Source organism: Paramormyrops kingsleyae, chromosome 14, assembly GCF_048594095.1.
Source record: "Paramormyrops kingsleyae isolate MSU_618 chromosome 14, PKINGS_0.4, whole genome shotgun sequence".
Lineage (NCBI taxonomy): Eukaryota > Metazoa > Chordata > Actinopteri > Osteoglossiformes > Mormyridae > Paramormyrops > Paramormyrops kingsleyae.
Window position 1 is genome coordinate 13,255 of NC_132810.1, and position 17,415 is coordinate 30,669.

A 17,415-nucleotide genomic window follows, 5' to 3' on the forward strand; every position below is an offset into this window, starting at 1 on the left:
CGAGATGAAACTAGGCCTCCAGCCAGGCAGAAGGGAAGCCGCACGGGCCTCGCCGCCCCGCCCTCCCTTGGGTGCGGTCATTGTGGGAGGTGCCCGTGCACGGTACTAGCAGGATATTATGTGAGAGTCATCGTCAACCAGGCTCCAGCATAAGCTGCCCGCTCGTCTCTCCCCCAAGCCGTAAAGTGTAGCCGGGGAAGGTGCACTTAAAGCTGGGTGAGCCTGACCGTATGTGGGCCTTAAGTTTAGGGGCCCTTTGTCCAAAGTGTAGCCGGGGAAGGTGCACTTAAAGCTGGGTCAGCCTGACTGAATGTGGGCCTTAAGGTCAGGGGCCCTTTGTCCTAAGCTGGCCGGACTGTCTTGGGCCCGAAGGGCCCTGCAGGTGGACTGTCTTGGGCCCGAAGGGCCCACTCCCATGAGCCCGTAGGGCTCATCCTCCCGGGCCCGAAGGGCCCTGCAGGCCGGACTGTCTTGGGCCCGAAGGGCCCATTACATAACCCTAAGTAGAAGGTGCAAGCATAACCCTAAGTGCCAGCTGCAAGCGTAACCCTAAGTAGCAGGTGGAAGCATAACCCTAAGTGCCATCTGCAAGCGTAACCCTAAGTGCCAGCTGAAACCATAACCCTAAGTCACAGGGGAGTCCGGGAACCAGCGGGCCCTCGGTGAAACTGTACCCGGGGAAGGTGCACTTAAAGCCGGGTGAGCCTGACCGTATGTGGGCCTTAAGTTTAGGGCCCCTTTGTCGAAAGTGTAGCCGGGGAAGGTGCACTTAAAGCTGGGTCAGCCTGACCGTATGTGGGCCTTAAGTTTAGGGCCCCTTTGTCGAAAGTGTAGCCGGGGAAGGTGCACTTAAAGCTGGGTGAGCCTGACCGTATGTGGGCCTTAAGTTTAGGGGCCCTTTGTCCAAAGTGTAGCCGGGGAAGGTGCACTTAAAGCTGGGTCAGCCTGACTGAATGTGGGCCTTAAGGTCAGGGGCCCTTTGTCCTAAGCTGGCCGGACTGTCTTGGGCCCGAAGGGCCCATTACATAACCCTAAGTAGAAGGTGCAAGCATAACCCTAAGTGCCAGCTGCAAGCGTAACCCTAAGTAGCAGGTGGAAGCATAACCATAAGTGCCATCTGCAAGCGTAACCCTAAGTGCCAGCTGAAACCATAACCCTAAGTCACAGGGGAGTCCGGGAACCAGCGGGCCCTCGGTGAAACTGTACCCAGGGAAGGTGCACTCAAAGCCGGGTGAGCCTGACCGTATGTGGGCCTTAAGTTTAGGGCCCCTTTGTCCAAAGTGTAGCCGGGGAAGGTGCACTTAAAGCTGGGTCAGCCTGACCATATGTGGGCCTTAAGGTCAGGGGGCCCTTGTCCTAAGTTGGCCGGCTGCCTTGGGCCCGAAGGGCCTTGTCCGAAGAGCCCTGCGGGCTCATCGTCCCGGGCCCTTCGGGCCCAGCTTGTGGACTGTCTTGGGCGAGTGTCTTGGGCCCGAAGGGCCCTTTCCGATGAGCCCGTAGGGCTCATCCTCCTGGGCCCGAAGGGCCCTGTTGGCCGGACTGTCTTGGGCCCGAAGGGCCCTACCCACAGACCCCTCTCCGAAGAACCTGCAGGGCTGATCCTCCCGGGCCCGAAGGGCCCTGTTGGCCGAGTGGTTGGCAGTGGCTAGGTACCTTTTGTAGCCGGGGAAGGTGCACTTAAAGCTGGGTCAGCCTGACTGAATGTGGGCCTTAAGGTCAGGGGGCCTTTGTCCTAAGTTGGCCGGACTGTCTTGGGCCCAAAGGGCCCTCTCCCCAGAGCCCAAAGGCTCGTCCTCCCGGGCCCGAAGGGCCCTGTTGGCCGGACTGTCTTGGGCCCGAAGGGCCCTCTCTGCAGGCCCCTCTCCGAAGAGCCCGCAGTGCTCATCGTCCCGGGCCCGAATGGCCTTGTTGGCCAAGTGGTTGGCAGTGGCTAGTCCAAAGTGTAGCCGGGGAAGGTGCACTGAAAGCTGGGTCAGCCTGAGTGTACATGGGGCCTTAAGGTCAGGGGGCCTTTGTCCTAAGTTGGCCGGCTGTCTTGGGCCCGAAGGGACTACCGAGCTGTCCTTTGATAGCCAACCCAGGGAAGGTGCACTGAGTCCTGGCCAGCATTGCCAGAGTCCACCGATGAGTCAAAACAGAACCAATGGTCGTAGGATGTAGATCTCCCCTAACCAGGTGCACCTAAAGGCGGGTAACTTGGTTCAGAAGTTTCGAACCCGTAGCTCAAAGTTTTTGCAAATGAAAATCAGAAATTCACAAGTGCAAAAGTGTAACTTTAAAATCAGAAATGAAATAATGTTTTTTTGTGATGCTCACTGATGCCTCCTGGTGTATGTGCAAGGGATTTACCTAAAAAATAAAAATTAAATGTTCATAATTGCATTAAAAAACGGTCCAAAATTTAAACATGTGTCAAAAATGCATTTATGAACCATATGGGAAATTAACATTGAGGTTCACAAATGCAACCAATTTTTTACAAAAAACCACTGTTGGTTACATATATGCACACTTTATATGGGATTTTTGAATGCATTCGCGTAAAATAAATATTTAAACGGTGTAAGGTACCTAACCCTAACCCTAACCCTAACCCTAACCCCTAACCCTAACCCTAACCCTAACCCTAACCCCTAACCCTAACCCTAACCCTAACCCTAACCCTAACCCTAACCCCTAACCCTAACCCTAACCCTAACCCTAACCCTAACCCTAATCCCTGGACCATAAGGCTGTTTAGCCGGGTCTGTAAAATTATTTTTCTTTGGCCCCGCCCCCTCTATATATATTGTGATCCCACACTGTGCTCCTCAATATCAGTCAGGCTTCCTTGGAGGAAGGTCACAGGACACAGTGCTGGTGGAATTATTTTTATTTGTCACCCAATTCGACAGGATGGCGGCGGATTGACCTTGGGGGGGTCCTGGGCACCGGGGGGTGTCTCCGGGGGGCCCCGGGAGTTAGTGTTCGGTTTACACAGGGGGTTTGCATGCCGGATAGATGGCAGAAGCCAGACCTTGGGGGTGCCATTTTTGATCCAGCGTAGGTTACTGGGGGCCACGCTGCTAACCATTAGGATGTTAGGTCTGAGGGGGTGCCGTGTTAGATAATCCCTAGAAAGGAACACATACGGGGATATTAGTTTGGGGCCTGTAATAAGAAATAAATAGGGGCAAATACTCACCTGTGTCGCCGTCGCTGCTCCTGTGTGGTCCTCCGGGATGCCTGTTTGGGGTCTGGAGCTCCTTCTTGTCGTCGTCGTCGTCATCTCTCCCTGCAAAACAAAGAAAACAAAAAGACATTAAATTAAACAAAGCCCCAGTTGGGGATATTTGGATGGGCTCGAATTGGCCAGTGCATTCTTGTGGCCCTGGGATGCTGGGGTCACAATCATATTTCCCTAACCATAACCCTAACCCTCCTTGGGGTCATTCCCTAACCCTAAACCCCCATCCCAGCCCTAACCCCAATTCCAAATCTCCTGCCCTAACCCTAAATCCACTGCCCCAACCCCAATCCTTATCCTAACCCTAAAACCCCTTTCCCTGACCCCAACTCCCAAACCTAACTTTGCCCGTGCCACCATGCCATCATACGGTGCCCGCAAATATTGGAAGGGATAGTCATTTGTATCAGGTTACTGGAATTAAGCATGTGAAACTTACTTGATTTATGGATCCGCACCTCTTGCCTGTGTGTCTGCAAATCACGTTTTTGTTTTTTTGCCTCTGCCTGCAGTGTAAACAAAGCTCCCTGCAAGTACTTGCGAGGAGCTTTGACCTCTGGCAGTTGCGCATCAATTAAGAACTTTAAAAAGCACCCCACATTTCCTATGCGGATCCGATGGCTTGTCACAGCCAGCCGCTCAAGACTGTGTGTCCATCTAATGGGGAAACGACATAAAGCACCCACTCAATATTCCATTGTTAAATAATATATAACAGAAACATAATAGAAGTCACTCACTGAATTAGCTTCTCTCTTTTTTCTAAAAATGAAAGTGTCAACGAAGGCACTTGATTGTCCGTAATGTAATATACCCAGGAGCGGACATGCTGGACACGCTGTTTGGCATTGTCAAGTTGTTTTTTTCCATCACTACTAATGTGCTGAAACCACAGGTTCAGGACCTTTTCTGTATCAGATAAAGAAATAAAGGAAGATTGGCAGAGGGGCTAAATATAAAGTCATCTGATCTAATGACACCTATGTGCCAAAGTCTATAGCACACAATTAGTACCAAATGCAGGGAGGTTGGCTGGATGGTTCATCTGCCGCTCATATTTCTTCCGTTTGGAAGATGGGGGTGATGGTCGTTGTTGGGTATTTTTGCCCCTCAAATATTTTAATTTTAATTTTAGATTGCGGATTTTTAAGTGCAGTTGCTGGCATTGTCGGCACTGGTGTGGGATGCTAGGTTTCCTCATCTGCTGTGGAGCTTCATTTTCACTTTCATTGTTGGTTCCTCCATCCTCCTCCTCCTCCTCCTCACCACTGCTAGGTACCAGTGCTGACCTTACATCCAGCAGACTGACCATCGGAGGCTGGGGATCCGAGCGTCTAAGGTCAGCCAGGGCTTTTAAATTAGCCAGCTGTTTAGCCTTCCACATCACAAGCTGTTGTTGTTCTTTCTGGAATGGCATGTAAATATGGCAGCAATGCCAATACATTTTTATACAGCACCTTTCAAAACATAGTCACTCCAAGGCATGTTACATGGGTGTTTTGTGATGCTTTACTACATCATAGGGACAATACAAAACAGCAAAAAAAAAAAGAAACATGACATCTACATTCAATAAATTGCATAAATATGCATCACTAGGAGCACAGACAAGCAAATTTAAAACCATAACCTTTAAATATTTTATTTTTGTTTATTTGTGGGTGAATCTGTTCTAGTAGACCCATCAGATGGGAGGAAAAGGCATAGGTCCCTTTAAACCATGAACACTGACTGACCTCAACATTAGTGTGGACATTTTGCAGGTGCTTATCCAGCCTTGCAAGGTTTCTCATCTTGCAGACTGGACAGTTCAGCCTGCCTCTGAAACTAAAAGAATCCAGAATGAATCCACAAAGCACTAATTTGGGGAAGCTGGTGGTGCAGGAGGTAGTGCTATCGTACGCCAACTAGAGGGTTGCTGGTTTGAGCCCTGGTTCCTCCTGTCCCCATCAAAGCGTCCTTGAGCAAGACACTGAACCTCAAATTGCTACCGGTGTGCAGGTTGGTGCCTTGCATGGCAGCCTCTGCCACTGGTGTGTGAATGTGAGGTGTAAAATTGTAAAGCGCTTTGGTACCCGTAAGAGTAGAAAAAACCTCTATATAAATGCAGTCCATTTAGAATTTCATGGATCACCATCGCAATATATACCAACATACTTACACTGAACAGGTGTATCTTAGTTGTAGTTCTGTTTTGTTTGTGACATGGTGGTATTTTATTAAATGTTGTCGAACAGCAACATATGGCACCTTGCAGATAGGGCATTTGTATTTTTCCTTGGGGGCCATTTCTCCTATGGGAACAGGCAAAAGTATTGCTAAAATTAGGTACATTCTGGGAATGTCTGGCAATGCCTTAAGGGAACAAGGTGCAAATACATGGACCTGGAACAGTTTACAGACAAACAAATCACCTAGAGATACTAATACCAATTATCCATGAGATGTCATTTAAATGCAACAACACCAAATAGCCTCTATGATGCAATAAGTAATTATTTGTAATTACCTTCACTGTAGATATACAACAAGCCCAGTACTTATGGAACAAAAGCATATATATAGAGCGCAGACATTTCATACAATGTGTGTCAGTGATTTGTATTCATTCATAGGAACACAGTGATTTCTATGGCACACTTGAAAGATTTATAGATTAAAATGCAAATATTGGAAGGGTTAGCAAATTGTATTTTGTGAGTGGAATACTTAGAATATCAACATTGTAAACATACAATGAGACTCTCAAGTGCCAAGCCACATAGAACAGTATGAAATACCAGTGGAGTCCAGTTAGATTATGTGAGAAAGAATGTTTAACTCCCATTACCTCAATTCCAAGAGTCCTTTACATAGAAGTCCGATGGGGACATGCAAAATTTCCTCAGCCTAGTCCGTATATTTTCGAGCGTAAAACTGCGCTCTCTTGTGGCTCTCAGTAAATTGGGTGTTTTTCTGAGTACACGTTTAATCTGTGGATAAAGTTTTGAAAAAATCAAACAATACCTTAGCTCTGTAATGCTGTAATTCACATGCATTTTAGAACTTGCACATACATGTTTTACACCATATACACTGCATCGAGTGGCTTTACGAGAGACTCAAATTTATACGCATATGCCTTCCACAACATAGTTTCCCAAAGACGCTTTAGGTGGGTGATGTGATACATAAGAGAATACAACACCCAAGACAAATGAAAGATGGAATGCCAGATGACAAGGGAGGAAAAAAACCTCTGGAGATCCAAGGTCAACTGGCTGCTCAACCACCCTATACATGCTAACAATATTTAAAACAAAAGGAGTGGGCTTTCTTGCTTGCTAAAGGCAAAGAGTAAACTGATCAAAGCCAAAGTCCATCAATAAGTCTGTTCTCCATTCTGGACTGTGTAGTGTGGCAGATGGAAGGCTGCACCCATGTTACAGTTTGTAAGTCACATCCATGTTATCATCCAAGACAATTGAAGGGATTTTATTAAACTGATGCATTAAAAGCCAAAAGCATACCCTGTCACGTGTTATATATTTTTTCTTTAGATCTTTCTTGAAACACTTTTTAAGGAGTTTGTCAATTTCTGAGTCAAATTTCAGCTTTCGTCGTCTCCCCTATTTGGATGATTATGAAAAACAAAAATGGGTAAACACATTCTATTAGACTGCCAAATATCCTTTATCCACAATGTTTGCATCAATGACGATTGTAGAAAACAACTTTATTCTTTCACTTACTGGTAGTGGTGCCAGTGTTGGCAAATCCTCACTGGAGGAACTGCTGAACTCTGTAGTTTTACTATCCTAAATATTAATGACAACAGGATGATGGAGCTTGACTGCACTTTTATGAAGTATTTGCACTAAATGACAACATGCATGAGTGTTATTTAAATATGAGCTGCAATCTGAAATCAAAGCCTTTAAGAGGTTTCAAGATGTTAAAGCGGTGAGATGCAGACACACACAAGCTTTGCGCTCATACTCACAGATGGCTCCTCTTCAACTTTTCTATCTGATTCACTGGCCACAGAATCCTACAACCCGGTTTTAACTGTTAGAAGCATTTTCTATACATGCACAATGCTCATAAAGTCTTGAGGCTCTCACTTAACCCTCTGGAGTCTGAGGCCTCTCAGCCACTTTCGAGAGTCTGACATGCCTTGACATTTTTAAATATTTCACCTATCTAAAAAACATTTATTGAGTGTTACATTTGCTTTTATTCAGCACAAACTCAGCACCAATAATCCGAGACCACTTATAATGTTATTCATCTATTTTTTGTTAAAATCATCTTTAAACATATGCTTTTCAAAAACCTACAGATCTGGCCATTCAAATTGCGCGCCGGAAGGAACGTGATCTCGCGTGACACCGCAGTATTTCCCGTGAACACGGAAAATGCATTGACACAGGAAAGACATGATCAGTAGGGGGCAGTCATGTAACGCACTGAACTGAAGCGGCAGCGAACATCACCGCGAGCTGCCTGAGGACACAGTTGTTCAAACAATTGTAATGTTGCATTCTCTTCTAAAATGTTTTATTTTTTAATCTAATATCATGTCTTGTGTATCGTATTTATTTCCATATAAAAGCAACAGAACTGAAACTATATCTTGTTTATCAGCAACACAGCACGTGAGCGTGAATAACGCGATACTGTATCCGCATTTGATCTCGTAGGTATCTGTTCCGCTTCCAGAGCTCTGTTCCACTTTTTTAACTTGACATAGCAACCTGTTCATTATCAAAAATTGAATATAGTTAAAGGAACAACAAACGGTTGCACTGCTCAATTTAAATAGTCCATACAGTCTGTGCTTTAAGCCTGTAAGTGAAGATGGTGGCGCAGGGGGTAGTGCTATCGTTTGGTAACTGGAAGGTTGCAGGTTCGAGCCCTGGTTCCTCCTGTCGGATTTAAGGTGTACACTGTGATTAGGTCTGTAAGTACTCTTTTACCAGCAGTAATTTAAAATACAAACAACAACAACAAATTTATTTTTGTATAGCGCATTATCACAACATTACATTGTCCCAAAGCGCTTTACAGCATCCCCACCCAAAGCCCCCAGTGAGTAAGCCATAGGCGACAGTGGCAAGGAAAAACTCCCTAGAAGGAAGAAACCTTGGGAGGGACCAGACTCAAAGGGGGAGCCCATCCTCCAGGGGCCGGCAGGGAGAGTCAAATACAGTGTAGTCTGAAACACAAACGCAGAGTAGGGGGGAGATGACAAGCCGGTGCCAACACTTCCTCCAATCGCCAGGCAGCCAGAAGGCAGGGAGCGGGTCGTACAAGGAAGATGACACTGGCAGAACGGCGAGCTGGATGCACGGTCGTCATTGGCAGTGGCGACGTCACATGTTGCAGGGTGTGCTGGACATCTTGATAGATTGAAGGCTCCAGGTAGCACCACCCAGGAGAAGGTGGTGGAAATAAATGCAATTAGTCAAAGTAAGGGAGACTATAGGCAGTGCTAAAAGTTAGATGAGTGCAATATGAAGTGCAATGCTCCGGCAGATATGGCTATGGCAGCATAAGTAGGAGGGAGAGGCAGGTGGGAATGCAGGCATGGGGAGTCCCTGAAATGTCAGCACTCCAATCCCACAAGCAATTGTGAAGCTAGAGTGACAGCACTGTCAATTCAGTTTATCCAAAGCCAATGGCACCGATCCCCACCCAGCTCTACACCTCACACTATAGGTTTAACTGGGAGTGAGAAGCTAGCTAGAACTAGTGTCCCTATAAGCTAAACTAAAAAGGTGTGTTTTTAGTCTAGACTTGAACATTGAAAGTGAGCCTGAAACCCGCACATCCGGTGGAAGACCGTTCCACAGCTGAGGAGCTCTATAGGAGAAAGCTCTGCAGCCTGCCGTAGATCTTTCTACCCTAGGTACTAACAGATATCCCGCACCTTGAGATCGAAGCAAGCGTGGGGGATTGTATGTGGTCAGCAGATTATTAAGGTAGTCTGGTGCAAGGCCATTCAGTGCTTTATAGGTTAACAGCAGTATTTTATAGTCAATCCGAGACTTAACTGGTAACCAATGAAGGGAGGATAAGACTGGTGTGATGTGATCAAATTTTTTAGTGTTTGTGAGAACCCTGGCTGCTGCATTTTGTACCAGCTGAAGTTTATTTAAGGAACCAGACGGGCAACCAGAAAGGAGGGCATTACAGTAGTCTAGTCTGGTAGTTACGAAGGCATGTATTAATTTTTCTGCATCACGAAGTGAGAGCATCTTACGAAGCTTGGCTATGTTTCGTAGATGATAAAACGCAGTTCTAGTTATACTTCTTATGTGAGCATCAAAACATAGATCTGAATCTACTAGAAGACCAAGATTTCTAACCACTGTGTTAGGTTGTGTAGGAAGGCCACTAATGCTGAGGTGGTGAAACTTATTTCTTGCAGCCTTGGGACCAATCACCAGTACTTCTGTTTTTTCTGTGTTTAACATTAGAAAATTTTTTGCCATCCAGCACCGAATATCTAACAGACAATCTTCTAACCGAGATAGGAGTGATGTATCATCAGGGTTAACAGATATATATAACTGTGTATCATCTGCATAACAATGAAACCCAACACCATGTTTTCTAATAATGTTACCAAGCGGTAGCATGTATAGTGTAAACAGTAGTGGGCCCAGTACTGATCCCTGTGGGACACCGTATGTGACTTTGGTGGCCTTGGATGATTCGTTGTTCACATGTGCATACTGATAGCGATCAGTTAAATATGAGCGGAACCAAGAGAGTGCTGTCCCTGTAATGCCAACTACACCTTCTAACCGGTCCAAGAGGATATTATGGTCCACAGTATCAAATGCTGCAGTTAAATCTAGTAATACCAACAGCGATATCAAGCCACGGTCAGAAGCCATAAGTAAATCATTCATTACTTTGACTAGAGCAGTTTCTGTGCTATGGTTTGGTCTAAAGCCAGACTGATATAATTCATTAGTATTATTTTTTTGTAGGAAAGTATACAACTGACAAACTACAACCTTTTCCATGATCTTTGAAATGAAAGGAAGATTTGAGATTGGTCTATAGTTTCCTAAAACACTAGGGTCAAGATTTGGTTTCTTTAGAACGGGTCTAATAACAGCCAATTTAAAAGGTTTAGGAACATATCCAAGCTTAAGAGAAGAGTTTAACACATTTAACAGGGTATTGCTAATCTGTGGTGCGATTTCCTTGAAAAATTTTGTAGGAATTGGGTCTATGAGGCTTGTAGAGGATTTACAGGAGGAAATTAAGCTCAGGAGTTCTGGGTGTTTTATAGGAATGAAAGATTCAAAAGTCTCATTATTGATAGGCATAAGACTAGCAGGAGTCTGGCAGTCATAGGTAGCTAAGGATGTGCACTGGATGGTCTGTCTAATCTTAGTTATTTTACCATTAAAGAATGTAATAAAGTCATTACTCTTAAGAGATTGTGGGACTTGCGAGTTTAATGGAGAATTTTGTGTTAACCTAGCCACGGATTCAAATAGGAATTTTGAATTGTTTTTGTTCCCGTCTATTAATCTGGAGAGATACACAGACCTAGCAGTCACTAGTGCTTGTCTGTATTTAGACAGGCTCTCTTTCCATGCAGATTTGAAAACTTCTAGTTTAGTTGAGCGCCATTTGCGCTCTAGCTTGCGTGATGCCTGTTTGAGTTCACGTGTATGATCAGAGTACCAGGGGGCAGGTTTCTTATCTCTATGGTTTATTTTCTTAAGTGGAGCTACAAGATCTAGTGTGCTACGAAGGGATTTATCCATGTTTGCAGTCGCCTGTTCAAGTTCATTTATACACGATACTTCAGATGTAAGGCTGAAGGACTGTGGAAGTTGTTTCATAAATGTTGTTGTAGTTAGTGAGGCAATGGAACGTCTGATTCTGTACTTTGGAGCTGCGGTCAACGGGAGGCTATACTGGATTTCAAACGTTAACAAGTAATGATCAGAGAGAAGGGGACTCTGAGGCATAATAGATACATGTTCCACCAAGATGCCATGACTAATAATCAAATCAAGGGTATGGTTACAGGCATGAGTAGGCCCGACTACATTCTGACATACACCTAGAGAGTCAAGAATAGCTGTAAACGCTATTTTTAAAGGATCACTATCTTTCTCCATATGAATGTTAAAATCACCCACAATAACAGCTTTGTCAGTACTGACCACCAGGTTAGTTAAAAAATCAGCGAACTCCTTAAGAAAATTACTGTACGGCCCAGGTGGTCTATAAACAATAACAATGGTGATTTGGGGTGAAGAGCAAGAAAGAGATGAGCCAGCAAGACTAAGAACAAGAGTTTCAAATGTGCTGAAACTAAGACCACATTTCTCAGTCACTCCTAGGCTGGATTGAAAAATTGCAGCAACACCACCACCTTTGCGATTTGGTCGAGGGTTATGCTTGTAACTGTATTCAGCTGGAGTAGATTCATTCAGTGCCATGAATTCATTTGGTTTAAGCCAGGTCTCCGTGAGGCATATGGCACCAAGACTAAAATCAGTAATTATTTCATTTATTAATAGTGCCTTAGGAGCCAGTGATCTTACATTCATAAGTCCAAGTTTAAGTTTAAGCCCTGCATCACAGCTGTTTTCTAGTAACGGATTCATTGTAATTTTTATTAAGTTATTATGGCACACACTACGGTGGAATCGGCTTCAATGATTAAAAACGCGGGGAACAGACACAGTCTCAATAAAATGAACCCTAGGTGACGACTCTAGGCGACTAGCAGGCGGTCGGTTATGCCGGTTTGCCTGCCGCCTGGGCTTGGCTCTAGTTAGTCAGCGATTTGTCTGGAGACTATGAGCTATGCTTTTAGACAAGAGGTCAGCACCAGCCCGCGAGGGGTGAATACCGTCCCTCTTCAAAAGCCCAGGCCTACCCCAAAACATCCGCCAGTTGTCAATATAACCCACACCATTTATCGGGCACCATTCCGACAGCCAGCGATGTAGCGACGATAATCTGCTGTACATTTCATCGCCACGTCTAGCAGGGATAGGGCCAGAGCACGTTACTGACACACACATCTTCTTCGCAAGGTTGCACACCTCTATAAAATTTGATTTCGTGATCTCCGATTGCCTCAATCGGACATCATTAGTGCCGACGTGGATAATAATGTTAGAGTATTTACATTTACTTTTAGCCAGCACTTTTAAGTTTGCCGAGATGTCGGTCGCTCTGGCACCAGGGAGACAATTAACTATGGTCGCTGGAGTCGCTACTCTCACGTTTCTTAGAATAGAGTCGCCTATTATAATAATACATTTGTCTATGCTAAATATATTTATTTGCATCTGCATATTTATGCTGGGTTCATTCTCGAAAGAGCGGTGACTGACAGTGATATCGAAGCAATTGACGGGACAAAAATATTTTCCCCGTTAGTTCAATTTTGTATGTATTGGCAAAGCGATTATATTTAGTCTAATTTAGTTGAGTTTTTTTAGTTAATTTAGAAAAACGCTTTGAGCATTTTTTTATCGTTAAATATAAGGGGTATGTTGTGGTGTATTATTTCCTGTTAGAAAACATACATTTTAAAAGCTGAAAACCCATTAAAACATTCGCTATAAGATGGAGCTTAACCATCAAACATTGTTTATTTTTTTCTGTATATGAAAAAAAAAACACGGGTTAATAAACAAACATAACATAAAGCAAGCCTTTATGGATTCTTTTAATTCCTATAGCCTATTTCAAGGACAATGTAAGCATTATTTTACAACGAATCAATCAATGAAATGGTATAAAACAGAAAAAAATATATTTCGCGAAATATTTTACAGTTTTGAATTATGTTTAGCTTCTGTCTGTATGACCATAAATTACAGAGTAACCGTCTCTTCTCATAGAAGGCTAAAAAATGCAGTGATCACGCAGGCTCCGGTACACGCAATATATTTTGCTAACTTGACAACCTGTTCATTATCAAAATCAAATATAGTTAAAGGAACACTGCTCAATTTAAATAGTCCATACAGTCTGTGCCATTCAGCATGAGCACCACCTCACTGTGATTAGGCCTGTAAGTAGTATTTTTAATCAGCAGTAATTTAAAATATCTTGAATTACATTTTAACCCCCCCAGAGCCAATGGCGATTTCCATTTGCCTCGGGATCCGATTTTCGGAATCCGAGATTACGTCACATCCGGTAAAAACTCGGAAAAACCGAGTCGGATGCGTTCCATTTGCCCCAGAAGTAGCAATACCATGGATCCATATGGAAAAAGCAAGATTTTTTGCTTAGCCGGACAACTAGTACCTTACGGATTTAAGGTACCTCAGTTTAAATGGCCTTTATCTTCGTTCACTTACAATTAGCCCGAACTACCTTAAATCCGACAAATAATCCGACTAATCATGAAATCCAATTCTAGAACGGTTAATTGGTAGCCATTGTTAGCAATATCACTTGATAACACATTACTCGCGGTGCTTCACGTATAAAACTCCGTAGCAACACGTCCACAGATAAATTGGACGATATAGTGTGTGCGACCGATTTAATGAGCCACAAATGAGAAGTAGTGCTTAAACAGGATAAAGCTACAACTTTCCCTTCTATTGAGAAAGAGCGCAGCCATCTTCGATTCTGAACTCGGGATCCTCTGCGTTATCCGAGATCTCCGAGAAACGGGAGCGCGCATGTCATCACTTCCGGCTTCGAAACTCGGAATCCGAGTTCCCAGGGCAAATGGAACGCACCACAAGCTTGCTCTTCTCACCTTTATTCATAGGGTGGGGGAAGGTGAATTGGCACGTTTAAAAGTGACACGAACGACCCCCTCTCATTAACATTTCTGAGGTTAGATCTTGTAATTTGAAGGGTTGTGAAAGCCATAAGGTATTGCTAGGGTGCAAAGTCCAAGAAGCAAGGAATATCTGCGCTGTGTTACTCGTTAGTTGCGCAGTAATAGTTTATGAATCACAAGAATAGGCCAACATGCAATTAGGAAATACAATGCTCTGCAGTTTTTAGTTTAACTTCTGAAGGCCATTTTGCGATCTCAATCGTCATACACCAGCATATGTTTTAATATGCCACTCAAACGCACATAATGCTATGCCTTTATTCTCAAAATAGACTATTAGGATCTCATATTGCTACAACTTTGTACACAATACGGCAACAACTTTACAACGGGACACGTTATTTTTGTTATGCTGTTATCAAAAATATATAATATTCTCAACAACAACAATGCCAAAAAAGCTTATTTATTCAAGTGATCAGAAATATACAATCATCAGAAATGTGTCATACATATTGTCTCAATAGAATTCTGGCAAAGAGAACAAGCAGAGCCCACAGACCAAAAGTAAAACAGGGACTACCCGGCTTGTAAAAAAGAAATCAGTGGGTATTTGCTAATTTATTATTACGCAAGCAGCGCCATGTGCAGTATAGCTTCATATGCCTGTCTGCGGTGTGAACATCATATTCACAACTAATTTTAATGTTACAATCTACAGGCTGTTCTAATTGAACGTAGATGTCCTGCTGCAGTCGCAGTCACTGTTTCCAAGCCACAGATATCAGAATTCACAAGAAGGCTTCTGAATTTAGAGGCAAGGATTGGTTTGTTGGAGGTGCGTTTCAGTGAGAAAACTCATCCTCCGACAGCGGATCAATCCACATCCACAGATCCATCCGTTGTTCCTTCAACGTCTGTGGATACTCAAATGGACTGCCAAGTCTTTTGAGATGTGGTCATCTCCTCAGTCTGCTCACGAAGACCATTCGCTGTCAGCGCACCTGGGTAATGCTGATTTTGGTGTTCCTTCTTCAGCCTCTACACCATTAACTGTCCGGACTATCAACCTACAAACCAGTTAGCGGGCTCAGCATCTGTAGGATTAACCAACAACCCAGTGGTGACGAATTCGATGCTCCATAGTGAAAATTCGCCGAATCAAGATTATTCAGCATTTTCTCATCCTTCCGTCATGACATCATTCCATTTGAGATTGCCTGAAACACCAAGAAACACCTCCCGTTCTCATCACCATCATCATATTCGCCGGTCTCATGCAGGGGGTAATCCTTCCAGATGTACTTTTAAATCATGTTTCAGTAGAGATAAACATAAACATAAACTGTATCTGGACTCAACAGGACCAGACGGGAAACCAAAGGCAGATCGTTTCGCTGTTCTGGGCAGGTTCTGTTAACTTTGACGGCTCCAGGGGGAAAAATGCACTACCCAACAACCTTCGTCAAGCACTTTCAGATGCTGTTGGTAGGAGATTCAACCCCGCAGTTCGTGACTGGAAGCTGATGAGACAGACTTAACGAACTTCTCCGAAATAGAAGAACTTCTCCACTTTTTAAACAAAAAAAAGTTTTTAAAAAAAAAAAAAAACTTGCAGAACTCACTGGAGCACTTTCTGTTACGATTCGTGCATGCGGGGGAGCGGGCAGGCAAGCGAAGCCGAAAGCGCAGGCAAACGGGTTTTACTAGGCATAGACAGGACCAACACAGTAAACAACATCGACTAACATCAATGACGGACACCCAACTAAGGAAGACGTGGACTAATATACATGAAACAAGCCAAAATAACAGGGAACAGCTGGGCACAATTGTGGAAGCACACGTGGATAATGAGGGGGCGTGGCACACACGAGGAGCGGACGGAGCTGGGCGTGACACTTTTGATACTTAACAGTTGTATTAGTTGTCAGTCATATAATAAAAACTTGATTGTTTAGGATATCGGGGCGGCATGGTGGTGCAGTGGTTAGCACTGTTGCCTCACACCTCTGGGACTCGAGTTCGAGTCTCTGTGACATGCTGAAGCTAATTGGGGATACTAAATTGCCCGTAGGTGTGCATGTGTGAGTGAATGGTGTGCGAGTGTGCCCTGTGATGGGCTGGCCCCCTGTCCACGGTTGTTCCCTGAAAAAGACGAGCTACCTGTCAAACATGCATATCTTCATTTGATGTTGCTTTAAAATGTTGAAATTTATAATGAATTTCTTATCGCGCTTGCGTCATGTCCGAAAAACGTGTTTTAGCTTTCACTCTCCGCACAAATGATTGGATATGCACCTAATAGCGCACTATTTATATCTATTATTTTACATCGATAGATTTCATTTTAGCCAATTCGTGATTTGACAAGGCAAATTGAAACAGAGTAGGTCAACTCACTGTCTGCCGCTTGGTCTTTACTTTAAGAAACAAAAATCTTACGTTTATCGAAAAAAATGCTCCAAACTTTTTTTTTCTAAATTAACTTAATAAAAAAGAAACAAAATTATAAATACTTTGCCATTACATACAGAATGAATTACCGATATGGCGCGAGAAACAATGACACCGGGAAAAAAATCCACTTTTCTCTCTGGCTGCCTGCTGTGAAACAACAGACATAACAAATACTGCCCAAATAGCCATCTTTGAGCGCGGAATCACTGCTGACAGTGCTGAGTTTGAAACGACCGAGGCATTGCTGTCTTTGCAAGCCATATTGCTTGCCATACCAAAGGTGATGATTTGTTTGAGCAAGTTGTTTTGGCAATGAACAAATTTGAATTACTGTACCATTTGACAAGTTAAGTGGCCTTGCCACCGATTGAGCTTCAGCCATGCTTGGCCAGCAAAAGGGATTAACTGCATTGTTTAACTCTTGGGGGTCCAGTGCATCGTCGTCGAGTTTTCGCGTCTATTTCAGTTTATATCTCGCTGAAATCTTACATCTGTACAATCATGAAAAAAACGCTGGCTAAATCCGTAATCTGTCTCCTTTTCAAAACGTCCATTGTCGGAAGTATTACAGTTTTTAAAATTGGGTTAAATCGGCATCGGGGGCGTGTAGTACCGCTCTCACCTGAAGATCGCTATTCACATTCTAAATAGCCGCATTAGTGCGTATTCAGATCGTATTCGCATGGTAATTTGATTAACAGCGCAGCGGTGAAACGCGATCCAGATACAGTACGTCCCCATCAGCGCCATAAAAGGGGGGTAGGGACGTGGCCAGGTGACAATGGCTCATTCATACACATGAAAGTTGCTACATATTCAATGAAAGGAGCCAGAAATAGTTACAAGTTAGCTTTTTCTTATTTATTTATCCAAATGAATGTTGTGTCGCAGCGCTGGGCTCAGAGTTTGGGGGAACCACCCCTTAAGACACCAATTACGCCACCCTGGGAAT